This window comes from Pan paniscus, chromosome 1, assembly GCF_029289425.2.
Source record: "Pan paniscus chromosome 1, NHGRI_mPanPan1-v2.0_pri, whole genome shotgun sequence".
In the NCBI taxonomy this organism is placed as follows: Eukaryota; Metazoa; Chordata; class Mammalia; order Primates; family Hominidae; genus Pan; species Pan paniscus.
Genome location: NC_073249.2, coordinates 183,018,048 through 183,045,806, shown reverse-complemented (window position 1 = coordinate 183,045,806; position 27,759 = coordinate 183,018,048). Strand labels below are relative to the sequence as shown.

The window sequence follows — 27,759 nt, the reverse complement described above, 5'->3', positions numbered from 1 at the left end:
GTGTGTGTAGAGCTCTTAGCACTGTGTTGTGAACACTCAGAAAGTAACTGCTATAATTACAATAGTACAAGGTATCAGCACAGATGAATAATATTAATAGATCCTTAATAACTTTTATGTAGCCCTGTTATGTATTTAATAATTTGGTTATAAGCAAGGAGGTAATATTTTCCTTAAGACAATTTCAGAGCTCCTTTTCTCAGAGGGGCCCTCAAAATGTCTGTGGTATTTCTTACTTTCTTACAAACAGTCTTTTAATAGTATAGTACATCTGAATTTTTGCAGAGTCTCAATTTTAAAGGTCCCATCCCACTGTGATTTTGTGTATTTTTGATTGGAAAATATAGTATTTGGGCTATATAATGAGGTAGAGTCGCGCAACACAATATTGCATCAGGATATAGTACCTGTCTCAGGCCGAGATCCAGGGGAAGCAAACTCTGAGATAAAGATTAGGGTGTGAAAAGCTTATTAGGGAGTGGTTATGGAATCAATACTCCTGGAAGGAAAAGAAAGGAAATGAGGAAGAAGGGAAAAGAAAAGGGAAAGATGTGGAGATTGTATAGGGGGAAAAATCGGGCCGTGATTCAGTCTCAGTAAAAGGCCTCAGCCCACCCCATGGGGACTAGGGCTCAGATAATCCATGTTTTCTAAGCCATAGAGTGAGAGAGCTGTGCCTTTACAGCTCCTCTTCAGCAGCGCTCTTCAGCAGATGCATTCCCTGAAGAGGGCTGACAGTTGAGGCCTTTCTGTCCTTCACGATCCCAGCAGCTGGGGAATAAGCCCTTCAGTTACTGAGTGGCCTCTACAGCTTCCACCATAGTGCCCAAAGGGCTCTCCTGAAAGGGCTGGTAGAGTAATAGAAGATAGCTTTAGACTGAATTGCTTTGAAGCAATACTTAAGAATAATTGTTATTTTTAACTTTAAGAATAAAAATAAAAATAATTTCATTTTTCATTTATCATTTTAGTGTCAGGGTGAACTCTAGTGTAACCAACTACCCCCAAATTTCAGTGGTTTTAACACAATAAAGGTTATTTCTCTCCTGTCACAATCTGGTGCAGTTCTATATTGGTGGGGAGGAATTCTGCTCTACCTAATTCATTTAGGGCCACAGACTTCATCTAGTGACTCCCCCAGGCCCTAGGGCCTGGAGTCCTTCACTGGATTCTCTAAACCAGCTCCCAGAGGAGAAATGGACAGGAACATGGAGAACTGTGCAGGTCTCAGTGAAGAGACCTCTCTCTTCAAGCTTCTCTCTTCAAGCACAGAGAAGTTCGTGTGCTTCCCTGCAGCGCACGTTCCACAGAGCAGTACTCAGTCGTGTGGTCCCACCTAACTGAGAGGAGGCCACGTAGCCCTCACAGCTACACTGTGATGTTGCTCATACCTGTGTGGTGGCTCCATTTCATCACTATTGGTGAATCAAGGACACTTCTAAAACTGTATGTTTTAGGTTCCCCACACTTAAAATACTTAAATTGCCACCATCATAGTATCATAGTTTTACTTACCTGGGGACATTTTAAAAGGCTGAGGAAAGCTAAACTTTATCAGAGAGAAGGAAAAGAAGGGAGGAATACAGAGCTGAGAATTTAAGGATTCCTTGCTCTGGAAAGGCAAAAAAAGGTAAAACAATTTCGTGTGCATGTGTGTGTGTCTGTGTGTGTGTGTGTGTGCGCGCGTGCGCTTTTTTTTTTAGTGATATAGGAGAAGATTGAGAAGCTTCTGATCCTGCCATGTAGCTGTAAAAACAAGCTCCTCTTTCCCTCAGCCATAACAGGATTGATGTCTTTCACATGGTAACATGGAGATAGATGTGTGCTGCAGGGAAGCACATGAGCTTCTCTGTGCTTGAAGAAAGAAGCTTGAAGAGACAGGTCTCTTCACTGAGACCAGCACCATTCTTCATGTTCCTATTTCTCCTCTAAGAGCTGGAATAAAAAATCCAGTGGAGGAAATTACAAGGAAATAGTCATTCAAATAGCCCTGACAGCTCCTTGCCCGGATTCACATGAATACCACCCAAGTAGCCCTTAAGTCAGAGGAAGAGAGGCCAAGGGAGAGATACCAATGACTTATTCTGTCAGTCTATGAGGATTACTGCTGACTGACAGCTTGTTACTTACTCAGCTTTATTCCAGGCAGTGTGGGGCATTTAGGAAGAGAGGCGCCTGGGCCTGGGAATTTTAAAGACTGAAAGCTGAGACTCACAGGAAGTAACCAAGGACAAGACAATGAGATGAAGTGTTTCAGAGACAACAAAGAAGTGGCGATTTAAAAAAAAATAAGTAAATAAATAAGAAGTGATGTCAAGGAAAGCTTTGAGGAAGAGATGGGCACTGAAGCAGGGACCTGGCGGTTGGGGTAGGACATGTGGGGACCTGGGAAAGTGCTCTAGCAGACAGAGCACTCGAAATATTTTGTAAGCTTCAGTGAGAGCTGAGAGCGGCTTGTGAGGAATGGTGGGGGGCGGGGAGTAGTGAGACCGAGGATTGCAGAGCAGGGCAGAGTCGATGACAGAAGGCCCTAAGGTGAGGTGTGGAGTTTAGATTTAATGCAGCAGGGCCATTAAAGGCTTCTACCCTTAATGGAAAGACCTGGTGGAAAAGTAGTGTTCTGGACTTTTGTGTGAAGGAAAATTAACAACACAGAGGTCTCTTCTGGAATTTCTGTTGAGCACCTAGAATTTAAAATGGGAGGTTGTGTTCCTTTATTCCCTCAGCAAAATAAGAGGAAGTGACTCTCAAGCCTGGACTTGAAAGATGAATGAATAAGATGAGAAGTGCATTCTAGGCAGTGATAGTAGCATGAATAAAGTGGAGGGGCCTGGAAAAGGGCTGGGAGAGTCTTGTGTGGAATGCAGAGTTTGGATTCTGAGTTAGGCGGAAGCAGCTGATGAAAAGGAGAGAGAGAAATGTGGTCGGATTTGCATTTTAGAAGGCTCACTTTGGCAGCTGTGTGGAGGCTAGATTGCGAGAGAAAGAAAAGAGGTAGGGATACCAATAGCCACAGCACTTCACCACTTGAGGAGTTTCAGGGACGGACAGATGCTTGGAAAGGCCTTGTGGTGGAGGTAACATCTGAGCTGAGTAGGGAGGGCTAGGAGGAGCAGAAAGGCAGAGGGAAGATTATGGATAGAGGCGCAAGAGTGCAAGGCATGGCATGAGTGAAAACCAGGGGAAGATGGATGTGGCTGGCATATAGAGTCTCTGGGGGATGGTACTCCCTGGGCAGGTAGGTAATGAGTCAGGTCACAAAGGTCCTTCTTTATATGTCACAGTGAACAGGGAACAGTTTAGACTTCATCAGGTAAATGAAGGGAAAGCCACAGACCATACCTAAAGCAAGTCTCAACAAGTGTCAGAGGATTGATCACACGCAGAATCAATCCTCTGACCACAGTGAAATTAAGCTAGAAATGAATAACAAAAAGATAACTAGAATATTAAGAAATGAATTTGTAAATAATCATTGGGTCAAAGAAAAAATCATGGGAAGTAGAAAATATTTTGAATTGCATGATACTGAAAATATCAAAACTTGGGTGGGGGGGCTAGGGGAAGGATAGCATTAGGAGAAATACCTAATGTAGATGATGGGTTGATGGGTGCAGCAAACCGCCATGGCACGTGTTTACCCATGTAACAAACCTGCACGTTCTGCACATGTATCCCAGAACTTAAAGTATAATTAAAAAAAAAAAAAAGAAAATATCAAAACTTGTCAAAACTTGTATGATGCTACTATAACCTATAAGCATAGAGGGAAGTTTGTAGACTTTAATGCATGTTAGAAAAATAACCGAAGGTTGAGAAAAATTAGTAATCTAAACATCAATTTCAAGAAGTTAGAAAATGTGCAGCACATTAAACCCAAAGAAGGAAAACAGAAAATAATAGTTTGATGAAAAAGAAAAAAAAATACAGAGGATCAACAAAGTCAAAAATTTGTTCTTTCAAAAGATTAATATACTTTTCCAAGGAGCAAGTTTTTTTAAAAAAAGATTAATAAAATTGACAAATGCTGGGCACAGTGGCTCATGCCTATAATCCCAGCACTTTGAGAGGCCAGTATTTGAGGATCACTTGAGGCCAGGAGTTTGAGACCAGCCTGGACAACACAGCAAGAGCCTGTCTCTACAAAAAAAATTTTTTTTAAATTAGCTGGGTGTGGTGGTACATGCCTGCAGTCCTAGCTACTCCAGGTGGCTGAAGCAGGAGACTCACTTGAGCCCAGGTGTTCAAGGCTGCAGTCAGATATGATCACCCTACTGCACTCCAGTCTGGGCAACAGAGCAAGACCCTATCTCTAAAAATAAAAAATAAATTTTTCAAAATTAAAATTGACAGACTTCTGGCAAGACTGATTGTGGAGGTCAGAGAGGAGAGAAATTGAAGCACAAGTGCCAGTGAACAATGCCAGAAACAGGAAAGGAGACCACACTACAGGAGCTATAGACTTGAAAAAGATAAAAAGAGGCTATATGAACAATTTTATGCCAAAAGTCCTGAGAATTTTGTGAAAATAGATCCATTTCTAGAATAATATCCGACTAAAACTGACTCAAGACATCATGGAAAACCTTAGAATCCTATAAACTTTTTAAACCAATGGAATCAATAATCCAAAATCTTTCTCCCCAGAGAACTTCAAACCCAGAGGGCTTCACCGGAGATTTCTTCAGCAGATTGAAAAGAATAATTAATTCCAGCTTTGTACAAACAGTTCCAGAGAACTGAAAAAGAGGGACACTCCTTACTCATTTTTTTGAGACTAGCATAACCTTGATACCAAAACTGAAGAAAGACAAACTCAAGAAAGGAAGATTAAAGGCCAAGCTACCTAAAAATATAAATGTAAAAATCCTCAACAGACATTTAGCAAATTCCGCAATATATAAAAAAGATAATAGATCACCATCTAGTAGTTGGGCTTATCCTAATATACATGGTTGATTTAACGTTAGAGAAATTCATCAGTGTAATTAATCACATTCATAGGTTAAATAGATTTTTAATAGATTAAAAAGAAAAACATTTCAGTAGATACAGAACAAGCATTTAATAAAATTCAGCATGTGTTGATGCTGGAACTGCTTAGCAGACTAGGACTAGCAGAGAGCTTTCATCTGAAAAAGGGTATCTGTTCGTAAAACTCAAGCAAATATTTTAAGGGTGAAATTTTGAAAGTTTTCCCTTCAAGATCAGGAACAAGACAAGAACATTCCCAAACCACTTTTTTTCTAATATTGAGCTGAATGCCTAGCCTGGTGCACTGAGGCAAGAAAAACCCATGATGAAAATCTTAACCGAGGAAGTAACAGGATGGGGAGGGGAGGGCATGGGCTTGGGAGACATTTGGGAAGAAGCCTTGTCATGCCTTGGGTTCCTGTGTTCGTTTCTTTTTTTCAACACATATTGACTAAATATAATATCTGGTAATAGGGAAGGTAGGAAAGAGAAGCAAAGGAAAGGGGCCTAATATTTATATTTATTCAGTTCCTACCCCGTGAAGGTGCTGGACTAGATGGTTCAAGTGTTTTAGCTTATTTCATTCACATACTCTCTTTGCTATCTTGAGAACTCCTGTAATTAGTCATCCGGGAAACTACATAAGAAAAAGGTAATATACTATATATTTGCATAAAATCATTCCCATTGTAAAATAGTAGTTCAAGCTTGTTTTTAGGTATAAAAGGATGTTGTATTTTATGTAGTAGTTCTGTTTTTATTTTTTCTCTCATTTTTATTCATATAGCAGGTCTTTGAAGTAGAATAAAGTCTGGCAAATGGTCTTTTTCTAGTTTTATAGATAAAGAAGCAAGTACAGAATTACACTGATTAGCTCAATTGTCAATATGGGACTGAAACTTCAATCTTTCATCCCAGGGAGTAAATAATTTAAACTATAACTTGAACCATGGAGTAAATAATTTAAACTGTAACTTGAAAGCACATAATCAAAAGATTTTTGAAACGGAAATATGTTGGGGTCCTGGAAGCATGGTTCAAGGAATCTAGCAGAATATTCTCTAGTAAAAGTCTTTGTAAGACTAACTATGAAAGAGAGAGAGAGAGGAGACAGTGAGGAGAGGAGAGGGGAGGGGAGGAGAGGAGAGGGGAGGGGAGGAGAGGGGAATGAGTAGGGGACGGAGTAGAAGGGAGAAGACCAGTGGACAGGCCTCAAGTTTTTAGCTGTGTGCGTAAATTAACAAACACACACAGAACAGATTTTAAAAGCACTGACATAGGAGGGAAGGAAGGTTCAACCTCATTATGACTTGTTGAGGTGGGACTGGTGACAAAAACAGGATGATAAAAAGATAGGACATTTCAAAGACTACATTTAAAGGAGAAAAAGAAGCAAGCCATCCTGGAGGCAAGACTAGGGGTGAAAATTGCTTGGACAGTTGTTGTTTTTTTTCTTTTTTTTGAGATGGAGTCTCAGTATATTGCCCAGATTAGTCTTGAACTCCTGGGATCAAGCGTTCCTTCAGCCTCAGCCTCCCCAAGTAGCTGAGAGTACTACAGATGCACATGAGACTTGGATAGTTGTTGATTGACTGTTAACTCTAGAAACAAAGCATCTAATAAAATCTTGCCTTGCTTCTTATTGCTTGGAAGGGAGAAGTTATTCAATTTAGCAAACATTTCTGAATTCCTGCTGCATGCCAGGTACTTTGCCAAGTACCCAGGATATTATGTCTGGTGAAGTTCGATCTCTGAGCCAGAAGAAAGTTCTGAGCCCTGATCTCTATCAGATAATCCAGAACGTCCTCTCATGGCCTACAAGGCCCTTCATATTCTGATCTCTGACTGTCTTTACAGCTTTATCTTCCAAAGTAACAAAGATAGCTATCATTGAGTTTAAGTGCTTTGCATGCCTTACCTTCCTTAATCAGATCTTCACTCTTCCAGCTGTAGTTGCCATTTCCAGTGGAATTCTTTTGTCCCTCATCAGTTATCCCCTTCTTTTGAACATTTTCATCCTCTATTTTGTCATGGCTGTTTCCCTTTGGGCAATAAACATGCTTATTGACATGTAAATGAAAACTGAATGTATTTTATATTCAAATTGAGTGTCTGAATATATCTGTTATAAATAGAATGGCTGGCTTAGAAAACATGAATTAGAGACTTATTTTCCAGGTACTATAAAAGTGATTCTTGGAAATCAGTATATTTAAATAAGCGAGACTGTTGGGCGACTTTTTGTTTTTTTTTTGTTTTTTTGTTTTTTTTTTGGAGACAGAGTCTTGCTGTCGCCCAGGCTGGAGTGTGCTGTCGCCCAGGCTGGAGTGCAGTGGCGTGATCTCGGCTCACCGCAGGCTCCGCCCCCGGGGTTCACACCATTCTCCTGCCTCAGCCTCCGGAATAGCTGGGACTACAGGCGCCTGCCACCACGCCTGGCTAATTTTTTGTATTTTTAGTAGAGACGGGATTTCAACATGTTAGCCAGGATGGTCTCGATCTCCTGACCTTGTGATCTGCCCGCCTCGGCCTCCCAAAGTGCTGGGATTACAGGCTGAGCCACCGCGCCCGGCTGGGTGACTTCTTTTGGAAACCACTTTTGACCCCTAATTTAGTCCAGAACTCAGATTATAATGTTTTAATAAAGTTGTGTGTGTGTGTGTGTGTGTGTGTGTGTGTGTATAGTATCTGCACTATCCAGATCATGGTTGTTATAGTTGTGATGCTTATAGTGTTAATTTGAGGAAAATAACTTTCTTAGACAAATGAACACCTCCCTTGGTTTTTTTACAGAAGATGGCCTGTTTCAAAGGTGTGTGCTCCTGGATGTTGGGTCACCATTTTTCTCTCTTTCAGGAGCATGGAAGTTAAAAGGAAAAATAAGGGGGAATATGAGAAGTCAACTGACTTGAAACTGAGCGTATCCTGCAGAGGTGGTCTTTTTTTTTTTTTTTTTTTTTAGATGGAGTTTCACTCTTGTCGCCTAGGCTGGAGTGTGATGGCGTAATCTCTGCTCACCGCAACCTCCGCCTCCCGGGTTCAAGCGATTCTCCTGCCTCAGCCTCCCCAGTAGCTGGGATTACAGGCATGCACCACCACACCCGGCTAATTTTGATTTTTAGTAGAGATGGGGTTTCTCCATGTTGGTCAGGCTGGTCTCGAACTCCTGACCTCAGGTGATCCGCCCGCCTCAGCCTCCCAAAGTGCTGGGATTACAGGCATGAGCCACTGTGTCTGGCCGGTGATCCTTTTTTTAATCCTATATGTATATTTGCTTTTTGTCATGATGGACAGATTTCCTGGAATCTAGAGCGCTTGTGACAGACTCAGCCTTCCATCATGAGCTCATTGCTTACGTCTTATTCTCTCCAGCTACACTCTTGGTGCCCTTTCCTATTGCAGTGATTTTTTGGGTTTGTTTGTTTTTGTTTTTGAGACAGGTTCTCACTCTGTCATCCAGGCTGGAGTGCAGTGGTGTGATCATAGCTCACTGCAGCCTCAAACTCCTGGCTCAAGCGATCCCATGGCCCCAGTGTCCCTTGCAGTGATTTTTTTTTTTAGAGAAAGTTTTAAAATTTGTATTCAGTAGAGTTGTTTAATAAAATGATGAAATACTTTTTCTTGGCAGACACTGACTTTATTTTATTTTTAGTTTTTTGAGAAAGAGTCTCACTCTGTCACCAGGCTGGAGTGCAGTGGCGTGATCTCGGCTCACTGCAACCTCTGCCTCCCAGGTTCAAGCAATTCTCCTGCCTCGGCCTCCCGAGTAGCTGAGATTACAGGCACGTGCCACCAGGCCCAGCTGATTTTTTTGTATTTTTAGTAGAGATGGGATTTCACCATGTTGGCCAGAATGGTCTCGATCTCTTGATCTTGTGATCTGCCCGCCTTGGCCTCCCAAAGTGCTGGGATTCTAGGCGTGAGCCACCTCGCCAGGCCTATTCTCAAATTTTTTTTAAAAAATCACTCTATTTATGAATTTCCTAGTTAGTTTTGAATGCTCTGATAAGTGAGAAAGTGAAAGTGAGAAAGGAAGATGTGAGGGGTATTGAGTGTTGTAACTCTAGTTAATTAATGCCTTCTGAGATAGCTGGATCTGGGGAGCCACATCCACCTCACTCCAGCGGGCATGATTTTGGCTCCTGATTGACATCCTACCTGTGATTTTTTTGTTTTTGTTTTCTAAAGACCAGAAGGATACTAACTCATGCCTTCCTTGGCATCTCAGTGTTGTCTTACTGAGCTTACTACATGCTCTGGTCCCAGGGCTCCAAGTTCTGACCCACTGTTAATCCTTTTTGTTTATTTGTTTCCTCTTAGCATTTTGCTTTGGAGAAATTACAAGCCATTGGAAAAGTTGAAAGAACAAGCTGATGATCATCAAGATCCTGTTAACTAGATTCCCCAGTTTACATTTTAACATTTTCCACATTTGTCCTATCTTTGTAGATGGATAGATAGATAGATGATAGACAGGTAGATAGATAATAGACATTTTTCTGTACAATTTGAAAGTAAGGTGCAGAGTTTTTGATATTTCCTCAAATATCTCAGTTTGCACCTCCTGAAAAAACAAAGTTTTTCTCCTTCATAGCCATGGTACCATTATCACACTAAGACAATGGACTTAATTCTTACATTAATTATTTAATAATTAACTTACTAATCACAAGGGCAAAACTGTTCTGTGGTTCAACACCTTAACCAAATGATCCAATTTAATATCACCAGTAGTGGGACAGTCTGTCATTATGTGCCTTCTGATGTGATGCAGTAAGAAATACGTATCACCTACATAGTGTCTGTGCCAAGGTGTTTAACCTGAATTTGATCATTTAAAAAAATCAGATGAATTCAATACACAGGACATGCTACAAGCCAGCTGGCCTGAACTCTTCAAAAGAAGGCAGTCACATGAGAAAACAAAAATGGAGAGGGTGAGCTGTTTCTAATTATAAGAGGCAAAAAAGACAGAATAGCCAAATGCAATGAGTAAAATTTATTCAATCACAGATATATAAGGGAAAAAGACATACTTGGGGGGGCAATTGGGTACATTTTAATATAGACTATAATGACAATATTGACTCCTTGTTATTCTTATATATAATAAATCCCTGTTAGTAGTAGTTTTGGATTCCAGTTCTAACTTGGTTTTTTCTTTTGCTATTGTTACTCTTGTTTCACTGAGCACATGGAACTATATATCTTATATTTTAATTTAAAAAGGAAATATTTTCTGTCTTATTGCCTTGTGGAAGGTTTTGTAATGATTTGTTTCCAGAAGGCTGCCACCTTGCTGCCTTTCAGGTGTTGAGTGGATCACTGAGGGAGCTCCACTCTCTGGGATCTTCAGGACCTTTGCATTGCTGATCGTGGACTGGAGTTTTTAGGATAGGGGCCCAGCAAAAGAATGAGAGGAGTCAAGGCCAAGCGTGGGCAAGCCCCATATGAAGAAATAGATGACTCACCTCTGTGGAAGGTGGAGCCAAGCATCTCCAGGGCTGTAGATGTCCTAAAATACAGATTTGTAAAAGTCTGTTGTAGTTCTGTGTAGAATTTGGTCATCCTTTCATTTGGAAAAGTGAGTGGTAGGATTTTTGTTTCCTAAAGATGACCTGTTTCCAGATCCTGTTTTATAGCATTGTTCGTTCATTCATTAATTTCTCACTCAGCAAATACATATTGAGTGTCTGCTGTGTGTCAGGTACTGTGCCAAGTGAAAGGGATTATGGAAAAGACATTATGTGTCACCTCAAGTTTTCAATCTAGACAGGGAAACCAACATTAAACACAGGTAAACCTTCAGTTACATCCGCGGTAAGTAAAAGCAGGGAGCGTGAGAATACCAGAAAGATGCCAGTCTGAGATGCTATCTCAGAGTCTAGCTCTGAAGATGCTTACGCCACACCTCCGTCCTCAGCCCCTAGTTACTTCCAGTCCCTGACTCCCTGATTCTGGCACGTTCTCTTTCCTAGTGTAAGAGCGAGAACCAGCTAACTTAATCCATGAGTACCTTGTATATCAATTTATAAAGATAATTTGTTACCTTTGCTGAATAAAAGAAGCTCTTCCTGATTGCCAGAACCTCCCTATTTTTCAAGAGAAGCTGGAAATCTGAATTTTTTTTTTTTTTTTTCGAGACTGAGTCGCACTCTTGTCACCCAGGCTGGAGTGGAATGGTATGATCTCAGCTCACTGCAACCTCTGCCTCCCAGATTCAAGCGATTCTCCTGCCTCAGCCTCCAGAATAGCTGGGATTACAGGCGCCCACCACAATGCCTGGCTAATGTTTGTATTTTTAGTAGAGATGGGGTTTCGCCATGTTGGCCAGGCTGGTCTTGAACTCCCCTCAGGTGAACACCTGCCTCAGCCTCCCAAAGTGCTGGGATTACAGGTGTGAGCCACCGCACTCAGCCGGAAATCTGAATTTTTATGTGAAATCTCCTGACTTATAAATGTTAACAAATTCAGACATTTGCAAACACTTCGTGGGCTAAACCTAATACATCTGTGAGCCTTCAGTTTACAACTTCTACTTGGGGGGACACAAAAGTATAGTTATGCAGGAATTCTAATTCAAAGATTAAGGAAGTTCCCTTTTTCTTGTGCATACCCTTGTTCAGCATAGTTACCAAATAAAAGATTCAGAATACCAAGGACACAAACCAGGAGTTTTTTTTTTTTAAGTCCCTTTTATTTTCTCCTCAGTATAATATTAAGTAATAAATAATTATGACTTTCACTGATCTTCCTTCCTTAACCTAAGCAGTAAAGATCTCCCTATCTTGCAAGAGGCAGGTGAAGGAGATTTGTCCACAGTCAGCCTCCATTGACCACAGTATGGTCAGCGTTTCCCTGGAGGTGAGGTGACCTGCCTTCTATTCCTTTTTCTTCCTTTCTTGTAGATAATAGTTTTCTTGAAATATAATTTACACACCATACAATTTACTTACTTAAAGTTCAAAATTCAGTGGTTTTTAGTATATCCACAGAGCCGTGCTAACAGCACCACAATTACAAACATCACCACAATTCATTTTAAACATTTTCATTACCCCAAAAAGAAATCCTGCAGCCATTTGCCGTCAGGGCCCATTTTCCCTCAGTCACCCGTATCCCTAGGGCAACCACTGATCTACTTTCTGTCACCATAGATTTGCATGTCCTGGACATTCCATATAAATAGAACCATATAATATGTAGTCTTTTGTGACTGGCTATATGGGTTTTTGCACTTAGGATAATGTTTCAAGGTTTGCCCATATTATAACATTTATCTCATTTCTTATTATGGCCAAATAATATTCCATTATAGGATAACACCACATTTTATTTATCCATTCATCAGTTGATGAATGGATAAATATGGATGATATTTAGGTTACTTTCACTTTAAACTCTTATTATCAATAATACTGAACATTTGTGTACAAGTTTTTGTGTAGACATACTGTTTTCATTTCTCTTGGGTACTGGCAGTGGAATTGCTGAGTCACATGGTAACTCTATACTTAACTTACCGAGGAACTGCCAGACTGCTTTCCAAAGCTGCTACATCATTTTACATTCCCACCAGCAGTGTGTGAGGGTTCCCTTCCTCCCTGTGCCCTCCATTCTTAATACTTATAATGATCAACAGTGATGACAACCCATTACAACTTCACATTTCTCAGTTGGGGCGCTGAAAGCTATGTGTCCTCTCTTTTTTAATGGAAATATTATAAATTGCTAGGCCTACAAAATTTCTCATGAGAAAGTATAAAGACTTTGTTGAGCACCTTTCATTTTTGCCCCTTCTCTGGCTTAACTAAGTAATCTCTTGAGAATGGTATGGTACCATGCTCTTTTAAGGACAGCCTATCAAGTTCATCTTTTTCCCAGGTGAAAGGAGGAATGTCATATGGCTAATGACTTCAGAGTCTCATCATGTCTAAGGGTCTCTGGCACATGCATATTATATAGGTCCTGCTATCAGAGAGATTCATGTCTTTTTTATTATTTGGGTTTTTAAAGCAAATCCCAGACATCATGTCATTTTACCCATGAATACTTAATTACACATCTCTAAGTCATAAGATCTTTTTTAAAAAAGCCAATGTGTTATTACCTCACATTAACAATAATTCCTTAGTGTCTTCCAATACACAATCCATATTCAGATAACCCCAATTATTAAAAATGCCTTTTTGAGCTCATATAGCCAAGACAATCCTAAGCAAAAAGAACAAAGCTGGAGGCATCATACTACCCAACTCCAAACTATACTTCAAGGCTACGGTAACCAAAACAGCTTGGTACTGGTACAAAAACAGACACATAGACCAATGGAACACAATAAAGAACTCAGAAATAAGACCACACACCTACAACCATCTGATCTTCTACAAACCTGACAAAACAAGCAATGGGGAATGATGCTGGGAGAATTGGCTAGCCATATGCAGAAAATTGAAACTGGACCCTGTCCTTACACATTATACAAAAATTAACTCAAGATGGATTAAAGACTTAAATGCAAAACCCAAAACTATAAAAATGCTAGAAGAAAATCTAGGCAATACCATTCAGGACATAGGCACAGGAAAAGATTTCGGGATGAAAATGCCAAAAGCAATTGCAACAAAAGCAAAAATTGACAAATGGGATCTAATTAAACTAAAGAATTTTTGCACAACAAAATAAACTATCATCAGAGTGAATAGATAAACTACAGAATGGGAGAAATTAGTTCAACCATTGTGGAAGACAGTGTGGCAATTCCTTAAAGATCTAGAAGCAGAAATACCATTTGACCCAGCAATCCCATTACTAGGTATATACTCAAAAAATATAAATCATTCTATTATAGAGATACATGCACTCATACGTTCATTGCAACACTGTTCACAAGAGCAAAGACATAGAATCAACCCAGATGCCAATCAATGATAGACTGGATAAAGAAAATGTGGTACATATACACCATGGAATACTATGCAGCCATAAAAAGGAATGAGATCATGTCCTCTGCAGGGACATGGTTGGAGCTGGAAGCCATTATCCTCAGAAAGCTAATACAGGAACAGAAAACCAAAAACCGCATGTTCTCATTTACAAGTGGGAGCTGAACCATGAGAACACATGGACACATGGTGAGAACAACACATACTGGGGCCTGGTGTGGGGAAGGAGAGCATCAGGAAGAATAGCTAATGGATGCTGGGCTTAATACCTAGGTGATGGGTTGATCTGTGCAGCAAGTCACCATGGCACACATTTACCTATTTAACAAACCTGCACAACCTGCAGATGTACCCCAGAACTTAAAAGCTGATGGGAAAAATAAAAAGCCTTTTCATAGCACTTTGGATCTGGGTCCAAACAAGGTCCACACATTTGGGGTTTTTTAAAACTTATCTTTCATTCTAGATTAATTCTTTTCAATCATATTTAGACAAAACAATTACAAAATAATATGAGTATTTAGTAAGATATTCAATAGGATATGATCAAATGTGAGGCATCTAGATTTCTTTTCTTTTTTTTTTTTGAGATGGAGTCTCGCTCTGTCGCCCAGGCTGGAGTGCAGTGGCACGATCTCGGCTCACTGCAAGCCCCACCTCCCAGGTTCACGCCATTCTCCTAGCTCAGCCTCCCAAGTAGCTGGGACTACAGGCACCCGCCACCACACCCGGCTAATTTTTTTTTGTATTTTTAGTAGAGGCAGGGTTTCACCATGTTAGCCAGGATGGTCTCGACCTCCTAACCTCGTGATCCACCCGCCTCGTCCTCCCAAAGCGCTGGGATTACAGGCGTGAACCACCGCGCCCGGCCATTCTTTTTTTTTCAGACAGAGTTTTGCTCTTGTCATCCAGGCTGGAGTGCAATGGCATGATCTCGGCTCACTGCAACCTCCACCTCCCAGTTCAAGTGATTCTCCTTCCTCAACCTCCCGAGTAGATGGGATTACAGGCACCTGCCAGCAGGCCCAGCTAATTTTTGTATATTTAGTAGAGATTGGGTTTTGCCATGTTTGTCAGGCTAGTCTCAAACTCCTGACCTCAGGTGATCCACCCGCCTCAGCCTCCCAAAGTGCTGGGATTACAGGTATGAGCCACTGCGCCCAGCTAGATTTCTAACAGACTCTTCATTGGCCCTATTGGTAGGTATATGATATGCTGTAATAATTAAGGAACCAGATCAACTAGATTTGAAGCCCCAGTCCTATCCTTATAGGCTGTGTAATCTTGTGCAAGTTACTTTAGTGTTTGTTCGTATTGAAGTTATACATGTGCATAGTTTACAGGGCTTGTTCCCAACAACAAAAAAAGCACTTCCTCATCATCACCACTAGTTGACTTCCTACCTCCAAGAGGCATTCATTTTTAACTCTTTTAGGTAATTTGTTTGGTTTTTAACCTCTGAATCTCTAATAACAAGTTTATGTTGCCAGTTCTTGATTTTTCTGTTTTGAGTATTACCTACTGACTTTCTTCAATGGAAGATGAATATTTAATACTCTGTCACACTCACCACTCCTCTACCACAGCCATGCAATCTATCCTCCAATTCTTCTAATACAGTTAGAGCAATATTCAGTCTATATACTATGACCATAGAAACACTATTCATAGATACCATGATTACTGGTTTTTCATTGTATGTTTTGTTTTTCCTGAAGTCAGTAAAAGTCTTGCTTTTTGCTTTCCTTAGTTTTCTATGTATTTGTCACTAATTCAACCCTAAACTCTTCCCCAGTTGTATAAATCTTTCTCCATATGTTCAGACATGTTAGATTGTCTATCAGCTTCATTTTCTTGAAGAACTCTCTTTGGGAGCCTCTGACATGCTCTCTTTGGATGGTTTGCTCTCTGTGTAGCTGCACATCTGTGGTCTTGAAGTCCCTGTCACCATCCTCTTGTGGTATATCTCATTTCCTGGGCCCCATATTTTTTTACTTCTTCATTTAATGGAACACATCTTGTACTGATTTCCTGAGAAAGGATACATGAGAGGTAATTTTTTGAGAACATACCTGAAAATGTCTTTATTCTGATTTCACACTTAATTGATAGTCTTGCTGCATATAGAATTCTAGGTTGGAAACCATTTTCCCTCAGTATTTTGAAGATACTGCCCCCATTGTATTCTAGGCTTTTGGTGTTCCTCTTGAGGAGTCTTAATGCTATTCTGATTTTTAATTATTTATATAAAACCTGTTTGTAGTTGTTCTCTCTGGAAATTTGAAATTTCATGATAATATACCTTGATGGAGGGCTGTTTTCATACTGTGCTGGACACTCAGAGGGCCCTTTTAAGCTCAAAAAAACTCAAAACCTTTAGTTCTGGGACAACTTTATTGAGTTATTCTTTTCAGCATTTTCTCCTTTTCATTTTTTCCTGTATTCTTTCTTTCTAGAACTCCCATATTCAGAAGGCATGTTTTCTGGACTTGTCCTTTAATCTTTTAAAAATATTTTAATCATTTTCCATCTCTATCTTTTTGTTCTATATTGTGAGAAATTTCCTTAACTTTTCCAATCCCTTTTCCAGGTCCTTTTTATTTCTGCTATTATGTGTTTCATTTTCCAGGGTTACTTTTTTCTTTTTGTTCACCTCACCAAATATATTTTTTATGATATCCTCTACCTGTTTCACGAATAACATTTCTTCTCTCTGAGGAGTTTAATGATTTTTTTTTCCTGAGTTTTCATCCCCCTGAGTCTCTTCAGTTTTTCCATGTTGCATTTAGGTTTCATTTGTTTTGGTGTCCTGTCGTTATAGCAAATACTTTCCTCTAATGCCTCAAACAATCTTGGCTGTCTGCTCATATTAGAAACCGGGAATCTTGTTTTTAGTATCATCTTCATTCCCTCTTCTAGTGGTACCTGATGCTGCCAGTGATTGAGTCTTTGGGGAGTTCTGTGATGTATTTCACGTTCAGTTCAACTTTTCCCACTACCAGCACAGGATTCAGCTTTCTTGAGTTTGCTGACTTCCACTTGTCTACTTGGTTTCCAGTTTTGTGTCTCTTCTGTCTTTGTCCTGGGTGCTTCTGCTTTACAATGAACATGCAGTCGTTTCTGTCACTTGGGGAGATTTGAATGGGAGTAATCTAAATCAGGTCAGCAAACTGTGGTTCCTATGCCAGATCTAGCCCACAGCTTGTTTTTGTGTGACCTGACTTAAAAATGATTTTTATATTTTTAGGCCAGGCACAGTGGCTCATGCCTGTAATCCCGGCATTTTAGGAGACTTTGGGAGGCAGCGGATCATTTGAGTCCAGGAATTTGAAACCAGCCTGGGCAACATGGTGAAACCCCCACTCTACTAAAAACACAAAAAATTAGCCAGGCATGGTGGCACACACCTCTAATCCCAGCTACTTGGGAGGCTGAGTCATTAGAATCACTTGAACCCAGGAGGCAGAGGTTGCAGTGAGCTGAGATCACAACACTGCACTCCAGCCTGGGTGGCAGAGCAAGACTGACTCAAAAAAAAAAAAAAAAGATTTTTACATGTTTAAAGGGTTGCTAAGCAAAACAAAACAAAAAAACAGAAGGATATATGACAGAGACTGTGGCCTACAACGCCTAAAATATTTACTGTCCACTTACAGAGAAAGTTTTTCAACCCCCAACTGAAATCTCCTATTTCAAACTGGAAGGCTAGTTCCTTCCCTCCCAATTTCCACATGCAATGATCACCTCCCATTTCATAGAGAAAATAAATCTATTGGGCAATCTACTTCTTACTCTCCCATCCCTATACCAAACCACTGCGGTTTGCCAGTTACCCATAATACTTCATTAAGTCAAACTGCAATGAATTTGAAAGGTCATTGAAAACCTCCTTGTTACTGAATTCAGCCCCCTATTTTTTCAGTCTGTATTTTACTGGCTGCTCTATGACATTTGATAACGTGTGGCTTCCATTCTCACGGAGTTAACTGAACCTGCTCTTTCTGAAATCGCCAGTAGCATCCTAATTGGCAAACCCAAAGAATGCTTTCCACACCTTATTTTCTCCTTTCTTTTGCTACATTTAACATTATTGCTTCCCATCTATTTCTGGAATATTTCTACTCCCTTGTATTCTGTGGTAGTATTTTCTCTTAGTCCTCACCATCCCACATCCGATCAGTTTCCCAATCCTGTCCATCCTCCCTTTGAATTTCATCCGGCCCCCAACAGCCTCACGTGAGACCCTCATTGTCTGTCACCTGGCTTACCACAAAGCTCTCCTGCTAGGTCTTAGCCTCCTTACGCTCTGTCTTACACACTGCCACTAGAATGGTTTTCCTGAAGCAAAAATCTGTCGATATCATTAATTTTCTGAAAAATATATAGTGTCTTTCTCTACTCTGTCTACTTTTGCTCAATAAAATCCAGACTCCTAACTTGGTATTCAAAACCCCATCTGGTCTGCTTTTCTGCCTTATTTTCACTCTGTTTCTCCCTCTCTATATTCCTCTCCACTTATCAGTCCTCCTTTTACTTCAGCCACACTGTCATCAACGGTGATGATGCTGATGATAAAAACACTAACAGCAGCATGTATTGAGGTCTTAACTACATGCCAGGCACTGTGTTCAGTGCTTTATGTTAATTTGGACATCTAATCCTCATGACATGGCCTTATGAGGTGGGTTCTATTAATGGTCCACCAGTATGGCAAATATGAACTTGAAACATCTTTGAACATTTTTTTTTCAAAAGATCAGTGTCAAAATTCGTTTGGCAGTAAAATCTGACCTGAAATGGTATGAATGTATTTATAGTCCCTTTTAGCATAAAAATTCATTTCATAGAAGAAATATTAATATTTAATTACAGGATGCTGCCCCAAACCTCATAGGGGGATGTTAAATAATATATGGTTTGTGCAGTATGCTGCTTTCCTAAAATCTGAACACTTTGGGATTCTAATACTATCTAGTTTGAGGGGGCTCAGATAAGAAATTTTGAACTTTGTGTTACTCTTTTTACAGATGAGGAAATTAAGGCTCAGCAAGATTTAAGTAGGTTGCCCAAAGTTACATAGTGGGAAAAACAGTGGAGCCCGGATTAGCACCATGGTGGCCTGGTTCAAACGCATGCCTTGTCTCCTGTACTGCACAGGTCCATGCTACCTGCAGGTCCCTGCCCTCGACCTCTTCTGGGTTGCTGGCTTTCTGCCCTCCCTGTTCTCCCAGTGCTCAGCCCTGGCTGACTTCCCTTCCATTCCTATTCACCCAGGCTGGCTCCTTTCAGTAGCAGCCTCCATGCCTTTACCCCCTTGTCCTCCTGAAAATGTCCCACTGATACCAAGCTCTGACCAAGTCTGCCCATCTTGTCTCTGATTGGGCTGTCTTTCATTTGAGACTCGACAGAAAGGTGAATCACACTCATCTCCCAGTTTCAGACTGTGCCCTATTCAGTACTTGGCAATATTGCCTTTTCCATTTCCTTTATCAGCTTCCTTTCCTGTTTCTAGAGCAGCTGTACTAAAACTTTTCCCATCCCCTGAGCTCCAAACCTTATATACCATCTTACTCTCAGTTTCAGCAGCACATGCCTAGTTCCATATTCATTCCACCTGCTTGAGTCGTACACACAGGGGTTTGTAAGCAGTGCCACCCTTACACTGCCCCCACCCCCCGCAGTCTTAGAGGGCAGCAGCTGGTAGAATTCCAGCTACTCCCAGACTTCCTGATGTCCCTGTGAGCGCTGTTGCCCTAGGGGATGTCCTGCCCCTGATCTGCACCCAGGTGCCTTTTGTCTCCTGGCATGACATAGCAGTTTCTTCCTCAATTTCATGGTGACTCACTTTTTAAAAATAGTCTTTGATGTGTCAAAGCCTTTTTATGAAGGTCTAAATAGATTGTATGGACTGGTTCCCTTTCAGTCACATACATTTTTACCTCCTGAAAGAAACCCTACTAAATTAGTTAGGTATGATTTTACCTTCCTGAAACCACACACCCCTCACTTTCCATGCTTCAGTGCCTTTCCATAGCTGTTCCCACACTACCAGTACAGCCTGTCCTATAAGGTCATCTCATACCAGCTTAAGTACTATCTCCTCCATATCTTCCCAGTTTCTCCCAGCCAAAAATTCTCCTTGCATCTAAACGACAGGCCAGGCGTGGTGGCTCACGCCTGTAATCCCAGCACTTTGGGAGGCCAAGGTGGGTGGATCATTTGAGGTCAGGAGTTCGAGACCAGCCTGGCCAACATGGTGAAACCCCATCTGTACTAAAAATACAAAAATTGGCCGAGTGTGGTGGCACATGCCTGTAGTCCCAGCTACTTGGGAGGCTAAGGCAGGAGAATCACTTGAACCTGGGAGGCAGAGGTTGCAGTGAGCCGAGATCGCACCACTGTACTCCAGCCCGGGTGACAGAGCGAGACTCTGTCTCAAAATAAATAAATAAGTAAGTAAAAATAAACTCCCATAGCAACTTCTCTAAAGACTTGTAATATCGTTATTTGAATCTATTATCTCTCTGATGGTTCAAAAGCTCTTTGATGTCAGAGACCATGTCTGATCTTTTCATACAGTCTCTCGAGCTTAGTAAGAACTCTGTATATGTTTGGTAAGTTAAATTAATGAAATCTAAGGAGAAACTTCTTGACATAAGTATACTGGATCAACAGCTTCCATTCACAGTTGAGTCTTCGCCATCAAATTATCGTACAGAAATTGTTTCCACTGAAGTTACAGATGCTCCCCAGTGAATAATTCTGTGCTATCTTTTCAGCCATCAGCTTCTTCTGCCTCTTTGCCACATGGGGATACTCCTTGTGATCAATTCTCCTCCTTTGGCTTTCTCTGTCCTCCTACTCCTGTCTCTGATTATTTCACTGTTTTCTTGTCCATATTATCACATCCTCCTAAATTAATGATGATGTTTTTTCTCCTCAGACTTTTCTCTGTTTGTCCGCAGGAATCTCATTTACTCAGGTTTTGTTTGGGATTGGGGTTGGGAGGGAAGAAATTGAGGGACTAAGACTAGGGGTTAGATCCTTCCAGGATCTAAACAGTTGAGAGACTAAAAAACAAGAAACAGGTGGCGACGTGAACATTGAGGTATCAGTTCTGTTAACAGACTGCTAAACCTCCCAAGTTAAGGGCTCTTTCATAAAGCTAGATTGGAGAAGAAAGTTGAGAGCTGTGGTCCAAGTGGAGCCTCTGCTTCTGAGCTTCAGACCCTGTGGAGGAGACATGTGTTGCTCAGATCCAGCCTGGTGACAGGTTCACCTCACACAGCCATCCAGAAGGCAGAGGCCTGGATGGTGCTGGAAGGTGAGGTGAGGCCGCTCAGACTGCAGACAGCTTCAATGTAGCAAGAGACATGAAGAGTATCAACTATAGGCAAGGCCTTCTGGGAACTGAAGAAAAACCAAACCTCAAGGCCTCATGGAAAGATGATCCATGGGATAGCTGGTTTTCACAGAGACTGGAACAGGGAGAACATTTTGAATCTAAAGTTGTCTTGCTGCCCTCAACAGCAGGGTTGTGACTCTTGGCTCTGTTGCTCTGCCACTAATGTGGGCGCTAGGGCCCAGCATCTAGCGCAGCCTACAGCATCCAAGTCTCTACACTTCTTTGTCTGCTTGTGTCTCCTACCAATCCCCCAACTGTCTGTACTTCCCAATTTAAATTCCCAAAAGAGAGACCCTATCTGCCTCTAGGTGGATGAGGAGTCTATGGATTACCTTCCCTTGAGCCTATGGGCCAGTTGTCAGTGGCCAGAGGAGAGGAAGGGTCATGTGGTTAGGATGCAGCCTACTTTCCATCAAGCAACAGTCAGCATCCATTTGCCCAAGCCCAAGCTGGATATCATTCTCTTCCCTTCCTGTCTCACTCATGTCCCGTCAGTCACTACATCCTGAAGTTTTCCCTTTTAAGCATTTTTTTTTGGCATTTCTCCTTTTTTCTCTATTCCCATTGCCATCGACCCGGTTCAGGCCACCATCACTTCTCACCCAGAGGGTTGCATGAGTCTCCTCCTTATTGATCTCCCTGTCTTCAGTCTCTCTCCCCTAATCTACCTTTTACTCAGTTGCCAGAATAATCAATTTAGTTCCCACATAATGGCCCAAGTTTATATTTAAAAATATAAATCCGACTCTGTTATTCCCGGGGTTTTAAGCAGGGCTTCTCATTGCTAATGAAATAGAACACAGACATCTTTCTGCGGCCTGTACACCCTCCTGCAGATGCGGCTCCTGTCTTCCTCTCTGACCTCGTTTTCCCACCTCCTGCTTTCTGTGCTCTGTGCGCCAGCAACACTGACCTTCTGACTTCTTCTTTAGATGTAGCAGGGCTGCTGCACTTGCTTTTCCTTCCGCCTGGAACTCTTCCTCTTGATCTTTTCTTAGCTTGCTTCTGTCTCCAGGTCTCAGCCTGGGTGCCACCTCCTCAGAGAAGCCTTCCTGAAACACCCTGTCTAACACTGCCTGTACCTCTACCCTTGGTCTCCGTTACATGCTTTAATATTCTTCGTACTGCTTATCACTGTTCAGTATTTTGTTCATTTCATTTGTTTGGTTGTTTTGTATCTCCCTGACTAAAACAAAAATTCCTTGAGAATAAGAACATTTTTGTTCTTACTCACCACTGTATTTTCAAGCCTAGTGTGTCGTAGTTTCTCAGTAAACATCTGTTAAACTGATAAACAGTGAAATCTCCCTTGTTACTGGTTTTCCCATGGCTGTGTCTTGTGTTTAGCTTTATATGTATTTTTATTTTACCTGTTAGGTTGTGAGCTACTTGAGGGAACAATTTTCTTTTAGTTCGTTTTTACGTCTCTCAGGCTTACACATGGTAATTGGCTGAAGATAAGTATACCCCAAAAGGTAGCTCATTTGCTGCATCATTTGTGCTCTGGAAACTTGTCCAATGGCAGAAAGACTGAGCCCCATTCTTCTTCATACTCCCTTTAGATTCCTTTTATTCCACTTCAGAAACCAGACACAGGAAACATCTGACTATAATAAAAGATTGCCAGTAAATTCTAGGTTTCCTCATTGAACAAAGTCATGTGCAGCAAGGCTGTGCTGTACTTTGGTCTGGAATTCTGTTTGGTCACTTGTATGGCAGGCCACATGGCTGCCTCTGGCCTGGGAGCCAGGAACAGCTGGAGCCTGGGATGACTGAAGTAAAAATGACATATTTGCTAGCCTGAGAGGGAGAAGTCTGGATATTCTTGCTCTGTTCCTTGCGAAGCAAACTTCTCAATTTGTTGAATACTAAGTTTTCCCGTTAGCTGTCAAAGTGGTTTATAACTAAAATAATCTTACATCCTTTAGAATAAATCACAAATAATGAATGGCCAAACTGTTTCTGAAGTCAAAGCAAAATTCATCAAAACAAAATTCATCAAACCTTTAATGCTCACAGCAGATTTCATTAAAAAACGTACACAAAACATGAATATGTCACTAACTTCCTCTGAAAATTTCTGCCCTCTCACTTGCCTCTTCTGAAGTTTAAAAATGTGTGATCATAGGAGCATTCCGCTACCATTGGAAATAATATTTGCAAAGACTTTGACTCTTTCCAGTAGACTGTCACCTGTTTGATGCTTACCCTTATCACTTTATTTTTATCTTAAGTGCTTATGAAGTGGTCTGTCTTCCTTGGCTTGAAGGCAAAGGCTATCTCTAATTTGGCTCCATGGGGCCTGGCGCGTAATAGCCACTTGATAATATTTGTGAGAAGGAGGGAGAAGTAAAGAAGGGCAAGGAGAGCCCAGTCCATTTAGACTAATATTGGTGGGGTATATTTAAGTATCATGAACTATAAGGATGACCTCAGTAATTAAAGAGAAAAGCTCAACAGCGTTTCAGCATGTACAGTGAATAATGAAGGCATTCAAGAACCTGCCATCCTTTGGCATTGGTACCAGTGAGTTGGAGGTTAAAATCCTAGAGCAGGATTCAGAAGTTCTGTTTTGAACTTTTTGTCCCCTCAAACGATGCAAGTAATACATGTTTACTGTACAAATTTTACAAAAATGCAGAGAATAAGCATTACTATAATTCTGCCACCCAGAGACAACCATGTTTTTAGTCTCTTTTAGTCTTAATTAGTTTTAGTCTTTTAGTTAACTTTTAGCCTTTTTTCTGTACATGTCATTTGAAAAGTTTAAAAGAGACTTTATATCAGGACTGCTTGTGAGTACAAAGAAGATAAATTGCAATTGGAAAAATACTTGTCAACTGCAATAAAAATTTGAAATGCTTGTTTTTATTGTTGCTCATCCGGGCAGTCAGCTCCTCAGAATTCCATTCCCAATCTTCTTCAGGGGAATGTGATCTGTCGCCTGGAAAACTCTTAGGATGCTTTTCTTATTCCTCCTCTGCGGAGACTCTTTGTGTGAGCACTCATTTTCCTAGGGTGAGGCCAGGTTTGGACCCCTGAACCTTCACAGGACAAGCACACTTCAGGACTGATTGGAACTGATGGGAGTCAATACCCAGAATGGATTTTACGTCCCACTTGTAAAATATCACTCAGATAACATCACCTTTGAAAGAAAGCAAGAATATTTACTAGCTTATTTCTTAGTTGAATAAACATATTGACCACTTTGTATGTGTCAGTCATTAGTTAGGCATCAAAGCCTCAAAATGAATAGACAATCTTTGTCTTCAGGGAACTTACAGTTTAATGAAAGAAGAAGAAAAGCAAACAAGGATTATAGTGCAGTATAATGAATGCCATAATAGAAGTACAGTGATGGCCTAAAGAAGTAAGTGAGCAGAATTGATCAGAGAGGTCTTCAAGAAGAAGGGGTCAATTGAGTTGGTCTTAATGGAAGAGTGGGAGGTTTTTTTTTTTTTTTTAATGCAAACCTGCAGAGAAGACAATGTGTTCAACGTCTGAAGACATGAAGGCATGCATCTCTTGGGAAATATAAGTAATTTTGCATATCTGGAACTCAAGGTGGTAAATGAGGCAAATGGTAAAGACATTGAATGTCAGAGCTTGAACTTTATCTTACAGGCCGCAGGAAGCCTCTGAAGGGTTTTATTAAAGAACAGAGACACAATCTGTTATACTTTTTGGAGAAATCAGTAGAAAGGATGGATGGAAATGGGCTATGTTGGAGGCAGAGGTGTGTTTTGGGGGCAATAAGAGCAGTCCCAGCAAAAGATGATAGGCAGATGTCCAGAAAAGCAAATCTATAGACAGAAAGTAACTTGGTGGTTCCTGGGGTTGGAGGTTGGGGCAGGGAATGACTGAATGGACATGAGGGATCTTTCTGGAGTGATGAGAATGTTCTAAACTGGATTGTGATGATGGTTATGGAGCTCTGTTAATTTTCTAAAAATCATTGAATTGCACACTTATATGAGTGAATTTCATGGTACGTGAATTATACCTCAATAAAGCTGTTTTTAAAAGCAGGGGTTGGAGGAGTCAGTCTTCTCAATGAGAGGAGATAAATGTGAGAAATGCTGATAAAGAAGTAGAATTGGCCAGGCATGATGGCTCGTGCCTGTAATCCCAACATTTTGGGACGTCAAAGCAGGAGGATCACTTGAGGCCAGGAATTTGAAAGCAGCCTGGGCAATATGGCAAGATGCTCATCTCTAAAAAAAATTGAAAAGTTAGCCAGGCAGGGTGGCACATGCACCTGTAGTCCTAGCTGTTGAGGAGGCTGATGTGAGTGGATCACTTGAGCCCAGGAATTAGAGGCTGCAGTGAGCCACAATTGCACCACTGCACTCCAGCCCAGGGGACAGGGCTGGCTCTATTAAAAAAAAAAAAAAAGTAGAATTTATAAGAGTTAGACATTGATTGTATGAGATAGGGTGGTCACCTATCTGTTCAGCCAAGTGTCCTGATTGTGATTCTACATTTTGTAAAAAAGTGGCAACCCTACCTTTTTCTTGGCAGATTTCAAAGCATATGGATCTATCTTTAACTGGCAGTACAGAGTACCTGCCTCAGAAACCACATCCTCCAGCTCTCTGCCACCCAGTTCTTAGCAAACACATGGTTGTGAGAAAAAAATATTGATGAAAGAGTGTCTGAAGATTTGTGATTCATTCATTTTTCTGTACATTGTTATTCAGCAAATATTGAGTGCCAGGTGTAGCAGTGAATAAAGCAGATTTGGTGTCTGCCTTTATAAAACTTACAACCTAGCAGTGGGAACAGATGTTATGTACAGTTATGATAACTATTGTGTTGAATGTCCATGTGCAATGAGAGAAAATGCCCATAATGTTTGGGTGGGGTGTGGCTCTAGACTCTGGTGCCATTTGCATCCAGCTGACACTCCTTTGGAGTAAGTCTGTGGAATCTGATCCCTTTTGAGTCTGGGGTTTCTTGGGTTATCTTGGGCCTTACATCATCTTGGTGCCCCTTATAATTGTTTTTATTGAACTCTATGTTTAATTTATGCCATCATTTGGCATTGGCTTATGTTGTAGGAAACAGCCATACAAGATTTACAGCTGCTTAGTACAGAAATGTAGAATATACAATCTTCAACATCATACGGCGTCTCCTTTTTTTTTTTTTTTTTTTTTTTTTGACATGGAGTCTTGCTCTGTTACCAGGCTGGAGTCCAGTGGCATGATGTCGGCTGACTGCAACCTCCGCCTCCCAGGTTCAAGTGCTTCTCCTGCCTCAGCCTCCCAAGTAGCCGGGACTACAGGCACGCGTACCACACCCAGCTAATTTTTTTTTTTGTATTTTTAGTAGAGACTGTGTTTCACCATGTTGACCAGGATGGTCTCGATCTCTTGACCTCGTGATCCACCCACCTCAGCCTCCCAAAGTGCTGGGATTGCAGGCATGAGCCACCGCACCCGGCCGGCGTCTCTTTTTCTAAGGCCCACAAGAGAAAGTTCTCTCTGATCACTGTACAGTATTTGCTTTTATGTTTTGGTCTTTCAGTTGCTCTGGAGCACCAGACTCCGTTTTGCCTCAGGTCTTCACACATGGCCTTCCCTCTGCTTTGAATGTCCCATTCCATTCTTGTTGGGTTTGACCCTCACTTATCCTTCAGCTATGAGTTCAAGCGTCACTTCTTCAGAGATGTCTTCCCTATCCAGTACCCACTCCCCTTCTGTACTCAGTCCAGTTCCTAATATAAACTTTCATAACACTTTCTTTTTTTCTCTTTTATCAGTTTCTAGTTAAATAGTTTGTTCTTTGGTAACATTTTTTTCTCCTAGACTGATAGCAGAAAGATCAATAAGGATAGAGACCATGCTTTTTCTGTTTGCTGCTGTATCTCAGTCATAGTATAGTATCTTGCACATAGCAGTTGCCCAGTGCATATTTATTGGACATTTGATTGAATGAATGAATGAATGAATGAATGAATGCCTTGTGGGTACTGAATCTTGTAACTGTTCATTTCCTTTTTTCTTTGGCTGTTTGAAGGCTCAGGCCCTGATTCTGCCTGCAGTGTTTGCATAGGTACTCATGGCATGCATTTTGTGCACTAACATTTCCCCAACTATATAGTCTTTTTCCTTTCTTTGACATCTTCATTTTAAAATTCTAGTGTACATTGTAAATTTCAATAGGCCACTATAAGCCTTTTTTGGGGAAGAAACAATGAACAATTGAGTATATAAGTAGAAGAAAGGGCAAGATCAAAGGGGAAATGTTAGTGCCTTTAACTAGATTCAGGAAGGAACTTTTATTTTGCTTTGTTTTAATTCCATTTTCACTAGAAGAAAGAAAAAGAAGTAAATTTGTCCCCTAATCTGGCAAGAAATGCCTCTAAAGAATTTGGGGCCTGTCCCTGCCTTGAGACGTCTCTCCCTCTGGCAGGAGGCAAGGGGTACT

General features: G+C 41.0%; 1 protein-coding gene across 13 annotated transcripts in view; it reads left to right on the top strand.

Moving 5' to 3' along the window:
- The window catches only part of ST3GAL3 (ST3 beta-galactoside alpha-2,3-sialyltransferase 3), a 225,948-nt gene that overhangs the window by 58,654 nt on the left and 139,535 nt on the right, over positions 1-27,759 (top strand). The window lies entirely within an intron of this gene.